The sequence below is a fragment of the Carassius gibelio genome, chromosome B22 (assembly GCF_023724105.1).
Source record: "Carassius gibelio isolate Cgi1373 ecotype wild population from Czech Republic chromosome B22, carGib1.2-hapl.c, whole genome shotgun sequence".
Taxonomy (NCBI): domain Eukaryota; kingdom Metazoa; phylum Chordata; class Actinopteri; order Cypriniformes; family Cyprinidae; genus Carassius; species Carassius gibelio.
Genome location: NC_068417.1, coordinates 28,114,657 through 28,128,487, shown reverse-complemented (window position 1 = coordinate 28,128,487; position 13,831 = coordinate 28,114,657). Strand labels below are relative to the sequence as shown.

Genomic DNA, 13,831 nt, shown 5'->3' with positions numbered 1-13,831 from the left:
TACTGATTCTGATAACCGTAGGAAATAACCCTAAAGAATTCACAGTACCCTATGTACTGTACTGTAGAAACGCTACACTCATTTCATTTAACATTTCTAAAAGAAAAACAGCGCTTAAATTCTTTGCGAAACCACAATTCACCCGAACCTACTGAATACTAATATTCAAACTATTTGTATCGCTTTAAGACTGTTTTACTGGAAGTCTTTCTTCTTTAGGCAATAATCAAAACATCTCTCTTTCATTTCTATGGGTCGTGCTGAATACCCACACAAAAGCTAAAAGCCTTCAAAAAATGAATGCATCGTTTTTGACATGGATTTAATTTCTCAGAAATAAAGCTAGTCCTTGCTTGTTTACATAACTATATTCTCATCCCCCTAAATAACAATGATTTGTTTGCCGTGTTGCTTCCCTCACTCAAAACGACAAAGTGCGGCCAATGAAAAAGGCTTGTCAACATTATTCCTTTTATTGATTTAACAATAAAGTCCTCTGGCTTAAGCTTTATGTTGTTATTGCCGCCTATTGAAAATACAATGAAACATGGAAGGGAAAGAAAAATCCCGACAGGAATTTCACATACTGTAAGACCGTCTATGCCCCCTGGATAAAGTGCGCATGTTATATTCTTCAAATGTTCAAGGGCGTTGCTTAGAAAGCAGCCGTGCCAATGAAATTACGAACTTATCCTCAATCAAAGCAGCTTCAGATGCTAGAATGCTTCATTCACCGCCCCACGCCGTCTGCATTCATATGAGCGCACGCCGTCTCTGCTTCCTTTTAAAAACCACGGGCCGTACCGAAGTATTTAAGAGCTATATGAAGCACTTAAACACAAGGTCTGCGGCTCTGAACGACTCGAGCACTCCGGGTACAGCGGCGGTGCGTTCTCCACGCACGTCAAAACAAACACTGAAAGCGTGCGGCATAAAGACATCCATTGACCAGAATTGTCAACGACTTCATAAAACTTTAGAAGAAGTTTGGCGTTTCGGTCGGTTTTTCTAACAAGGTTGAATTTACAATGCGGTTTAGTAGAGCGCACAGTTTTATTGTCATTGTTCGCAGCTGGGCAAAACAAAGGGTGGAATTTAGTGAGAAAACAGCTCGATCTGGTCGGTCTTGAACACATGGGAGTTATATTTTCACCTGTCACGTTTGAAAAGGAAGAGGCTGGCAAAATATCCAAGCGCTGAAACGATCACACAGAGGCCTGCCGCCATTTCCTGTGGATCCTGCATCTCCCCCCAAAAAAAATCTCTGACTCATTTTCTGTTTGGACTGATTCCGAGCCAAAAACCTGGAGTGAAATTGATAATAGTTTACACATTAGAGCGGACTTAACTGTCACTAATAAATCTGAGGGTTTTATTTACATATACCTAATAAATAAAGTCTTCAATAATGTCTGGTTGTTCATCCAGTTTACATTTATTTGATATATTTTTAGGAAAAAATGTGTGTGTGTGTGTGTGTGTGTGTGTGTACCTTTTTAAGACAAAGCAAAAGACACATTAACTGAATCAAAAGTGACATTTATTATGTTACGAAGGATTTTGATTTCAAATAAATGTTATTTTACACTTTCTGTTTGTTGACGAAACCTAAAAACTTGAATATATCCCGGTTTCCACAAGAACATTATCCTGCACAAGTGTTTTCAACGTTTACAATAATAATAATCAATGATCCTTGAGCGGCAAATCGGCATATTAGAGTCATTTCTCTTGAAAGGCTCTTGAAGGAGTTTCAGAAACTAATCACAGGAATAAATTACATTTAGAAATATATTGAGGTAGAAACACACTATAATTCTATTTCATAATATTACTGTTAAATAATAAAATAAAATGATCAAATTAATAGCCATTTCTGAAAATGATTTGTCGATTGCAGAACTCTTAATCATGCACATAACAAGATTAAAATATTTATAAATTAAAAATACTGCTTTGTGTTTCTACTACAATACACATTTTCCACAATATTTTTTTTATATATTTGCTTTGATAGCATCAAAAAACATAAAAAAGTTATTTTATTAAACCTTTTACTCATTATTATATAGTATAATTAAGATTATTTAAATAATTCAGTAAAAAAAAAGGTCAATAAATATTTCTTTCCACCACCAAAAATAATTACAGTACAAAATACAGATCACTGTTTTGAACTTCTTCAATAATCTAAAACAAGCCTTACTTAATTCATGTAAAATCTCATTTATACTATCAATCTGTCAAGCGATCTGGTGATCCAGCAGTTTCCAGAGCTGAAGGACACAAATAATTATGGTTTAATCACTAGACGCTGACTTGAATGCTACACAACAAGCACAGAGCCATGAATACTGCAGGAAAGCAGACAGGAATCCATATGTAAAGATTGTTTGTGCTATCAACTAAAGCAATAAAAATACATCTAAGGAAAACAACTTGCACAAACTTTACCGTATGACCTTCAAGCACACACACGTTTAGTTGACGTATCCTCGGAGGAGACACTTTATACACAAACGCCTTTAATGTGCAACTTCTGCTACGGCTTGAGACGTGGACAAACAAACAACAGAAAATGAAAACGAGGCAGACAGCTAAACTGCGACTTTGTTTCAGAAAAAGGCCTACATCCGTTATCCATTTTTTAATTAGTGTGGAAAACGCACTATTTATAGTGTGGTTTAATGATGCGAGTCAGGCTAAATCTCTATTGATTTTCTTGTGATATATATATATATATACAGCTCTATTACAGAAACGACTGATTAAGGAGCTGCAGAGATGGCAAAAACACGACTCAAACCGCACAGGCTTGTAACCAATAAAGGACGACACACTTTTCTTTCTTTGATCGAAGAAGCACACACTGTGATGTTCTCTGTGACGCTTTTAAACAAGGCGTAGCTATAAACGAGAACATTTTGGATTAGTGGCAGCACTGCTAAAATATTTGTCAGCATAATTAAAAATATTTATAAACTAAAACGTGGTGTTATGCAAATAAACACATCTGTACTCTCTGTTTGGGTTTTGCACCTGCTGACATGCGGTTGATGTTTTTAAACAAATATTCCAAATGATTTCAAATGATAATAGAACAACGTTGATTCTAAATATAATTCTGAAAACGATTTTGGATGATCACAGAAGTGTTTGTCGTCCGCAAAGTGACAAATCAAAATATTTATAAATAAAAATATGATACTTTGTTTTTCAAATGCTACAAAACAATAAAAAACAAAAACAGAAAGACAAATACAGACTTAGTATGTTTTGATTTTGCACTCGCCTGCTTAAATATGGGACTCATGTTAAAATGTATAATAAATATATATTTTAATAATTATTTGTCATAAAGTGAATAAAAAAAATGTTCAAATGAACCTATATTTCTGAAAAGTTTTTTTTTTTTTTGGCGATTTTAGAATTATTAATCATGCACAGAAAAAACATTCTGTGCCTGCTTAAATATGGGATTCATAATAAATATACTGTATTTTAGAAATTAATTTAAATAATGAACAAACAACGTTTTAAAGAGTATTTTTGTTGAGTATTTTTTTTAATTATGCACAGAACAAGATTAAAAAGATTTATAAATTAAAACACCCAGCTTTGTGTTTTTAAAGCCACTGTCCACATTTTCCACAAAACGGCAGGAAATTAAAAACAGGACAGACCTGTAGATCATGTGATATTTGAATAACTTCCCACAATATTCTGTATTTTTTTTTATCTAGTGCCTGCTGAAATGTGGTATTTATATAAAATTAATAATAAATCACACCACTTCTTTTTTCTCATTAAAAAAAAAAAACATGAAATGACTAAAGTAAATTACTAAATAAATCTACATTTCCCAGAATGCTCAAAGCAGCTTATTAAAGCCGAGCTCAACAACCGTGAATGAGGATTTCACGGGAAAAGGAAGCAACAGAGGATCTGTTCGGAATCCTGTCTTTCGCCCAAAACTAATTTCACCCAGATTCTGACAGTTACTAAAAGAGAAACGCTGGAAAAGGACGACACTTTTCAGAGATTTTCAGCGTTTACCAGAAGTCTGGATAAAAGTCGAGTCCACACACAGATGCTCTCAGTCCGTGTTAAACAGCAATTATCTCTTCCCTCCCTCCGGTTTACCTCAGCTCCAGAAACACTCTTACCTGCAGCGAGTTCAGGAGGCTGAAGACGTACGCCATGACCACAGAGAACGGCACCAGGACGCCACAGAGCCACATCAGGCCCAGGATCGGCAACAGGACCAGCACGGCTTTCACTGCCGCCCTACAACAGACCAATCATATCAAAAACACTTTATTTTATTATATTGGTGCATAGATATGATCGCACACACACACACACACACACACACACACACACAGATTTCGGGGGTCACAACGGGAGCTGCTGCTTATTCTCACATTGTGACAATTTCCACGCTAAATCGCTTTTAATTCTGTTTAGTATAAAATTACCTCCCTATTCAGGTAACCGCTAAAGCGAACCAGCTGCGGTCCGAGCGGGCCCTGCCAAGCGGAGGAAGCGTGTGTTTGATTTTCCTTGGAGTCCCACACACACACACACACACAGGGGCCTTCTGAGGGCCCCCCACCTCAGCGACTGATGCCGGAGGTCCAGACACGTCGAAATGTTGGGGACGTGTGGCAGCTTAATTTGCGTTGTGGTTATTTGCTGAATCTATAAACCAACATGAGAATCGTATAAAGGCCTGGTTTTAAAAAACATAACGCCGGGGTCCTGCAGTGACCGAGCTGTCTGAAAGTTTACTTTTGAGGGTGGGGGGGGTTGGTTGGTGGGGGGCATAGAAACGTTCCATTAATGGGCCGAAAAACAAACAAAACATCTGATGTTGAAAGAGGCTGTAATGTGCGAACAGAAAGCCAGAATGACTAGGATCAGTTGGGCTCGAGCAGACAGGGGCACAGCTGTGAAAGGGCGCCTCCATGTGGCACATGAGAAAGAGTCCCGTCCTGTCCCGTCCCGTCCCGTCCTACCTCATCTGCTCGGAGACCTGCTCTTCTGGGCTGCTGTTCGGAGTCATCATCAAAGATCTCCTCCTGGATGTGGTGATGGTGATCAAGACCACGCGCGTCAGAATCATCATATTCACCTTAACAGTTGTTATAATAATTAACACAGTATTAGAATCTATAAAAAGCATTATCATTATTGTAGTAAATATTAAACATGCACATATATATGTAAGTGCATAAAATAAAAAATAAAGCGTTAACACACGTTACTTATTGTAATTTATTTACACACATATTTATTGTAATTTTTTTTAAACATAAAAAAATCTGTAAAGAAATATCAACTTCAAACACATTCTATATATTAATGTAATAATCACTGCATTGTTATTATATAGCCTATATATATTAACATAATAATACAAATTATTTAAAAATGTTATTTAAATTACACACACATATATATATATATATATATATATATATATATATATATATATATATATATATATATATATATATATATATATATGTATATATGCATTTATTTAAATATGTAATTATTGTTTAGGAAATATACATAATTAAAACATTACTGCCATATGTTATTTATTGTTATTACTAGTTGTCACACATGTATTTGTTTGCATTATATAAAAATAAATACAACAATATAAACTTTACACAAATATTATATATTAATGAAATAATTACTACATTATTACATAGCTTATACATTAATGTAAAAGACTCAATTCTAAATAATAATTTTTTTATAATTTGCATTTTTAACTGTATACCAAAAAAAACACACTATATTTTAAAAATTTGCATATTGTAAAAATTATAAAAATACAATAAATTAAATTAATTTTAAGTAAGTACATTTTTTAATAATTGTAAAAGTTTTAAAATTGCTGGTTTTATTCTTCTTATTATTTATTCTTCATTATTATTTTACTTTCTTTTATGTAAAGCACTTTGAATTACCATTGTGTACGAAATGTACTATATAAATAAACTTGCCTTGCCTTGCCTACATTTATGTGTAATAAAGACCTTTTATATTACAGATTTGTATGTGCAAGTATTTATTTTGTTATTAAACACACCTAACAAAAACATTTAGCTTATGTTATATTTATTTATTTATGTTGTTTTATTTATTTTGTGTTACTGTTGTTATTATATATATTAAAAATACACAAATACACAAGTGCACATATATAAAAAATATAAACAAAATGTAAATTTTGCCACACGTGTATATTTTTGTATTATATAAAAATACATGAAGCAATATCAACTTTATAAAATGTAATAGTTACTACATTATTATTACAAAGCTCATATATTAAAGTAATAAAATTGTAATAAAAATTTTAATTAAATTGCTTTTTGTAATTCAACTGTATATACCAAACATAACACACTATATTATTATTTTAAAAAATACTGCACATTGTAACATACATAATATAAAAATATAATTAAAAAAGTGTTATATTATATATTTTATACATGTATTTATTTTATTACATTATTATTGTTATTATACATACATAAAAATATTTTTGCATTTGTTTTTCATTCATTCCTTTATTCATTTCTTTCTTTAGCGCTTGTTATTATGATTGCGATTATAAAAGAGAAGACAGACCACAATAATGAAGATGACAGGTCCTGCAAAGCCCCATATGACTCCGTTCTGAAGAGTGAGCCAGCAGCAGAGGCCAGTGTGATGGACACGATCAGCGCGGGCAGACCTGTTACACAACACACATTTCTACATCACACGTGTCCTCTTAAAGCTTGAAAACTATGCTTCTGCTTTGTTCTTTTCTTGGTTTGCGGTAAAGTGTTTGTTAATTTTTTTTCTACAGTTTGGATGTTAATTTATTAGTTTTAACGTGTCATTTAAGAAAAAGCAGAGCAAAATCAAATCAAGTACATGTGAATATCCAGTGCTATCAAATCAACGGGAAACCTGCATTCCTGTTCTCTTGAACCCAGTCAATAACTGCGCAGTACAACAGACTGAAGAGGAGATTGGGGGCGGAGTCACATTACCCCAGCCAATCAGGTAGTAGTATGTCAAGTGTCGGTCCTCGCTCAAATTAACGCTCACTACTTTGCTCCAGAGCAGCAGGCCCTCCACCAGCATCCAGCTGAAGCCTGCCATGAAGAACAAATGCATCAGAGCTGCCACGAGCGTGCAGGCCACCTACAGGGCAAAGGTCAGAGCGCAGGAGGTCAAGGGTCAAGAAGGCAGCCGTGTATTTATCCAGCTTATCCAACGCCAAATATGGCTACTGCACTAATGTCAGACTGCAGCTACTGAGATTGATCTAAAAATAGACTTGGTTTCCTTTTTAAAAATGCAATATTATAGGCCTGATAGCATTTCATAAAGCAATAAGCCATTAGAGGATGTGCGTTTAAGGTTTCTAGAACTTGTCATCCTTAAATATAATAAAGACACTGTAACACGTGACCTTGCATGGTGTATACTAATGTGAAATAAAGCTCTTTCTGATTCCGATTAAACGGACTGTTACATTAATATTGTTAATACATTTATATCAGTTTTAAAAAGTATTCAAATGTATTGTGTACAGCAGTGTTGTTGATAACTACAATAATTAAGTGATTTTAAAATAAAGCTGAAATTGGAAGAAAACTTGAAATAAATCTTTAAAAAATATTTAAAAAAATAATAATACATACTGAAGCTGAAGTACTAAAATTACTGAACTAAACTTAAATTATTATTATCTAAAATGTTAATTGTATTGTATTTTTATATTAATTTTAATATACTGTATATAGTGCTATTTTATTATTGACTATTTTGGTAACACTTTAAATTAAGGTTCCATTTGTTAACTATATTTAATGCATTAACTAACATTAACAATGAGCAAAACATTTGTTACAGTATTTATCCATCTTTATTAACATTAGTAAATAAAATGAGAACTGTTCATTGTTAGTCCATGTTAGCTCAGGTCCAGTAATTACCATTAATAGATTAAAAAAAAATTATTTGAATAATGCATTAGTAAAATATACAATGCTTTAAAGGTTTATTTGAACTAATGTAGTTAACTAATCTTAACAAATGGAACCTGATTGTTATTATTTTATATAAAAAAAACTTTATCATAAAATATTCTTATGCATGACTGTGTTATCAACTAAAGCTAAATCCATTTTTTTTTAAATGTAATGTTACATAACTGAAATAAAGTTGAAAATTTAAAATAAATAACAAATAAATGAATCCTATACAAATATACATAAAAATAATAAAAATTTCAAAGCCACATACAATTATTAGAACTTTAAATAATTAAACTACAATAATTAAATTATAACAAAATAATAATCATTAAAACTCCAAATATAAAAATAAAAGCTAATTCAAAATATAATAAAAATCATACCAACAATTACAAGCTCATTTTAAATGTAATGCTACCAAATAAACGTGTGAGAAACACCAAACCTTATTATGAACAGCAGCACCACTGCAGAGAAGGACAATCTGAGCACAAGTCAGAGACACAAAAAGATTTTTGTCAACTGATGTCCGATCTGATTTCGGGATGCTATAAAAAAAAAAAATACAAAACACTTTTTTGTCACACATGCATTTTTCGCAATCATTCAGACACGTTTTGAGAACGACAAATAAGGCAAACTGTATGTATTTTGGTAACCCAGATGCAGTATGGCTGATTAGCAGCAAACAGGCCATCAATCTCTTAAAGAAAGCAGCTTGATGAACCTCTCTTTGTGTGACCCTTCCCTTTAATTAACTCTCCTGTAAAGCCATCATAAAACTCCAGCTTCAGGCTCATTTGGCACTGAGCGCTAATTAGACGATTAGTGGTTTTCAATACTTATTCATCCTCTCCACTGAGCGCTATTGACGGCGTGCTGCTGAGAGTCAAGCATGCTGTCGTGACCCTTCTGAACCCAGCGCTGGAAGTTAGACATCATGAAAGAGAGCGAATCGAATGCTGCCAGAGCACATCGTGCAGTGTTTCCCCGACAGAAGCAGGTAGTGCATCGGTGAAAAGCACTTACTCTAACACGGTAAACAGCATCAAGGTCACCAGCAGAGCGCAGAGAGACGCTCCGGATCCGATAAACGTCAGCTTCGTCAGAATGCTCTCCTCTTTAAGACTCCACTGCGGGGAAAAGACCCATCACAACACAACCATCTCGTGTTCCTAACGCTCTGTCTGTCTCTCAGTCTGACTGAAATACATGTTAACTAGCGTTTATGTGAGGACTGATGCCATTACTGCGCTACAGTGGGGCTTGGGCTTTAATGTGAGATCAGATTCGCACTTTATGAAGTTCTGCAGAAGAACTCCTCACATAAACACAAAGACTACTAGTAAGGCTTGCTTGCGTTTGTGAGCTAACAGTGACCTCTATTGGACAGATTGAGTTATAACAGAAAGTGGGATCAGTCAGGACAGTATATTTATATTAAAGATCAAATGGCTTATTAACATTTCTCAGGCAAAAACTTAACTTTTAGTCTTACATATTGTACCATTTTATATTAGTATACATTTTTTGTTCATAAGAAAACCCATGTATATATAATCATGTAATGCATTTAAGTAAAAATTAAATGTAATTATATTTAACATATTTTTTCTTAATTTTGAATATATATATCAAATATATTATATATTTTTATTGGTATAAATAATTTAAAATAAGTAATGTTTATAAATAATAGTGTACTTTATATACATTTATATATTTATATATATATATATATATATTTATATATATATATATATATGTGTGTGTGTGTGTGTGTGTGTGTGTGTGTGTATATAAAGTACACTATTATTTAGGGTGTAAGTTTAGGGTGTACAGGATGTACTGGACAGACACAGGAACATCTTCTGCCCTGGAAACATCTCGAACCGTTGCTGAGATCACTGCTGTGGCCAGCTGACCAGTGTGACGCCTACAAATACATGAACAAACCAGAGCTGATGTAATGAATTATGAGGCCAATCAACTATAAATCCAAATGTAAACATCAATATTGGTGTAGAAACTTCATCAGGCTCATGCTAACCTCTCGACTGCCTGTTGGTCAGCATGGGTTTTCACCTCCAGTCTGGACAACATCTCTAACAGGTTACTGTAGTAGCTATGAATAACCATCACTTCCTTGTGGCCTGTTAAAAAACATTAGCCTCTGATATAACCATGGCATTTATCTGTAGAAATAAGAAAATTACACAAAAGTCCTCCATATCTCACCAAGAGAAAAGACTCGCTGCATTTCTGACTCTGGTATGAGGATCTCATCACGGCTGGCGAACTGTCCGCCGTGAACCGAGGGCTTGAACACACAACTGCAGCTCCCTGCCGTCAGCCTCCGTGGCTCCAGGTGAACATCTGAGGAAGCAGTTGATCTTGTGATTCAAAAAATAACAGAGACAACCAAAATCGCCATGGCTAAATAGTGCTTGAATGCAATTAGGATTATCTTTATTGCTCTACCTCTCAAGAAAGCAAATATTGACTCCCATTTTTCAGAGTTCAGAGATGATGCTATCTAGTCATGCTGAGGCAAAAAAAAAAACCTGTACCCATGTTCTTTGTTGACATTGTGAAGCTTTTGCGCTTGATCCAGAGAGCATCCGCCAGTATACACAGCAGCTTGTCAATGTTCTCCAGCATTGTCAGTGGTCCAGGGTAAGCCTATGAAAATACAAGAAACTGATTCACAACCTTGATAGAAGAGTGCTCTTTTTGAGAGGATTTGGTTTCAGAAGAGTCCATTTCAGTCTCATAACATACCCCATGTGTTATCAAATCCTCCCATTCTTCGGCCATATCAGGGTTGATGAGTCCGCTGACTAGTTACAAGCAATTGCGGATCATAGATATGAAGACATCAGTCGAAATGAATATTTTATTGAATTGAGTGGCTTTATCGATGGCTTCTGTGAGATACAGAAGATCAGAATGTGTGAGGACGTCTGCTTTGCTGTCCATAACTCTCAATATGGCACTCAAGAGGGAGATATGACGAGTCAGATCATTTTCAGGGAACAAGGTCACATTTGTATCCTGTGGAGAAAGAGGAGGATAATGTACGATCAGATCATTAGATAGTTATATTGTATGTCTGTGTCAATAGTGACTGTATTTGGATCCTTTGGTTAGTGTATGTTTATAGTGAATCTAAAAATCAGCCGTGGGCTCTGTCTAACTTCACAGGTTTGGAAGGAATCTCATTGCTGACTTGTGAGAAGAACGAGGTTCTAGGAAACCAAAGACCAGCTGCTCTGAAATGAAGAAGGAAAATGCCCGGATTAAGATACGTGGTCAAACACACAAGGAACTGCATTTTAGAGATCCGGACAAAACAAAAACACAACTCAACAAAAGAAGAAAAAAATGCAAAAGATAACAAAACAATAAAACAAAAAACATTAAAAAAAATACTCAAAACAACAAGATGACAGAACAAAACCACACAAAACAAAAACAAAATGAAACCAAAGAAAGCATAAAACACAAAAAAATAATTATGCAAAAGATAACAAAACACAATAAAACAAAAGCAAAAAGAAAAAACATTAAAAAATAACAAAACAAAAATGCAAAAGATAACAAAACACAAAAACAAAATGAAACAACACAAAGCATTAAACACGTAACAAATAGGCAAAAGAAACAAAACAAACAATAAAACAAAAAAATGTAAACACAAAAAGCATTAAACATTAAAAAAAAACGGGCAAAAGATAAAGTCAAAGATAAAAGCAAAACAAACAAAAAACAAAAAATTAAGCAAAAATGCAAAAAAATAAAACAATTATTATAGAGTCATCATTGTGAACTCTGTAATATACCAAATGATTCACTATTTCATAAACGATTCACAGTTTGACAAATCTTTTTGATGGCCTCAATAAAAAGGACAGGTTCATAAGGATAATTCTACCATGAATCGGACATCAGGTTGTTATTTCGGTAAAATTATTTGCGTTTGCAATCCACTAAGTTGTGGTTTGGAGCGCTGAGATGTCCTTATTAAACCTTTAAAGGTGAAAACTATATATTTTATATTTTGTTAATATATGTCCCGGAGCATATTATTCATACATATGTTTCTTTTTTATTAACTTTCATAACATCCAAGTAGAACAGACTTTTCTTCATCCAGTCAATAACAAATGGACAGAACTAAGTCCCACTCTAAATTTGTTATTTTTTAATGATCCGTTTCACAGAATAAAACATGTGTCACTACTTGTGTTACATCGGGTCTTTAGTAGAGCTTCAGAATGTCATAAAGCAGGTGATCACCTTTTGGGAACAGGCATACACTTCCTTTGTGTTTAGCACATGAGCTATTAATAGGTTTTCCACTTGCAGGGTCAAAGGCTACACAGGTTTTGATGGAAAGACTGTGATGCAGACCTGGACACAACCCAGAGATGACCAGCTGGTCTTGTAGTTGGATTTTGGAGCCTATAAGAATCAACAAACAAAAACTAGATTAGCAGACAATTGGTGTCTTTGAGTAAATTCATCCCACTGAGCAGCCGGCAGCCCAAGTTTGTTTCAAGTCTGCCAATTTTAAGATGTCATGGTGAGTCATAGTTCTTGATCTCTCCAAGTCTTTAAAGACCATGTGTCCTCTCTTCAGAAAACAATAAGTGTCCATGACTCATGTGAAGAGTATATTCTGAAGGGTGGGTCTCTGCATTACCGCATGGATGAAATATTTACAACCATCCCAGCCAGAGGTTACCAATCAAAACTTGGCGGGAGAGTGGAAATTATTATGCAAAGACGCGAGGGTGACATAGCGACTCTACCTTGACATGGCGAGTTCCCTCTACAAGTCTGCAGGGACGTCTTTATTTCCAGTGTGGACTCGTTCCACTTGAAGAACAAACCAAAAGGGACGGCCGAGCAAAGTTTTCCCATGCTCTGGATTTCGGAGGTGACCAAGAAACGATCCCACATGTACAGTTGTGTAACACTCCCCAAAAAATGGGCCTTGTCGTTGTTGTAGTCCCCGTAATTCTCCTGTTCTTGTCCAATCATGAAAATACCATCACCTCCGATACGACTGGTTGAGTTGAGGGAACTCCCAGAACCCACAACGGCTCCATTCACCCAGATGACCCAATTCCCGGTATTCCCATCCCAGCTCGTGCATACAAAGTGCCAGGAAGCATCGTTGGGAAAGCCAGTTATGTAGGACGTGTTTGACCCATGCACCAGCAGTGCAAGACGGACCGGTTCGTTCTCGGTGATTTGTGCTTGGAGTTGGAACTCTTTAATGAACGACTGAATGGCGTATGAGAAGACTGTGGAAAGACCGTGGCAAGTGGGATCAACCTGGAGGTGAGCGCAAACCGTAAGCGCTTCCATTTTAGGAAATTTGTGACTTAGTCGAACCGATTCCCGGTGCAGACGCACTGGAAATTCCAGCATGTATATGTCTGGAGAACCTGGAAGACATCCTACAATGTTTACTAAAGAACAATATTGCCAATGTAGCGAATATGAGGCATGCTGGGAAAAGTGGGATATGGTGCTGCTCACCATTTTATTGAAACATGCCTGCACTTTCTATCCATACGGGTTGGGTGATATTTAGGGAATGCAGGAAACTGTTCAGCTTTCGAATCCCTTCAGTACTGGACACCATCACAAAAGACCCTGAACGCTGGAGGCACAGGCTGCGGGCAACGTCCCATGGCTGACGATCTGGCACGTACTCAAAGTAAAAGTCGTCACGTGTACGCAGGGTTCTGCTCTCCACT

The 13,831-nt window shown here is 35.3% G+C and overlaps 1 pseudogene; it reads right to left on the bottom strand.

Annotated features, from left to right (window-relative positions):
• The window catches only part of LOC127988317 (adhesion G protein-coupled receptor L3-like), a 53,398-nt pseudogene extending 39,576 nt beyond the window's left edge, over nucleotides 1-13,822 (bottom strand).
• Between the last annotated feature and the right edge of the window lie 9 nt (nucleotides 13,823-13,831).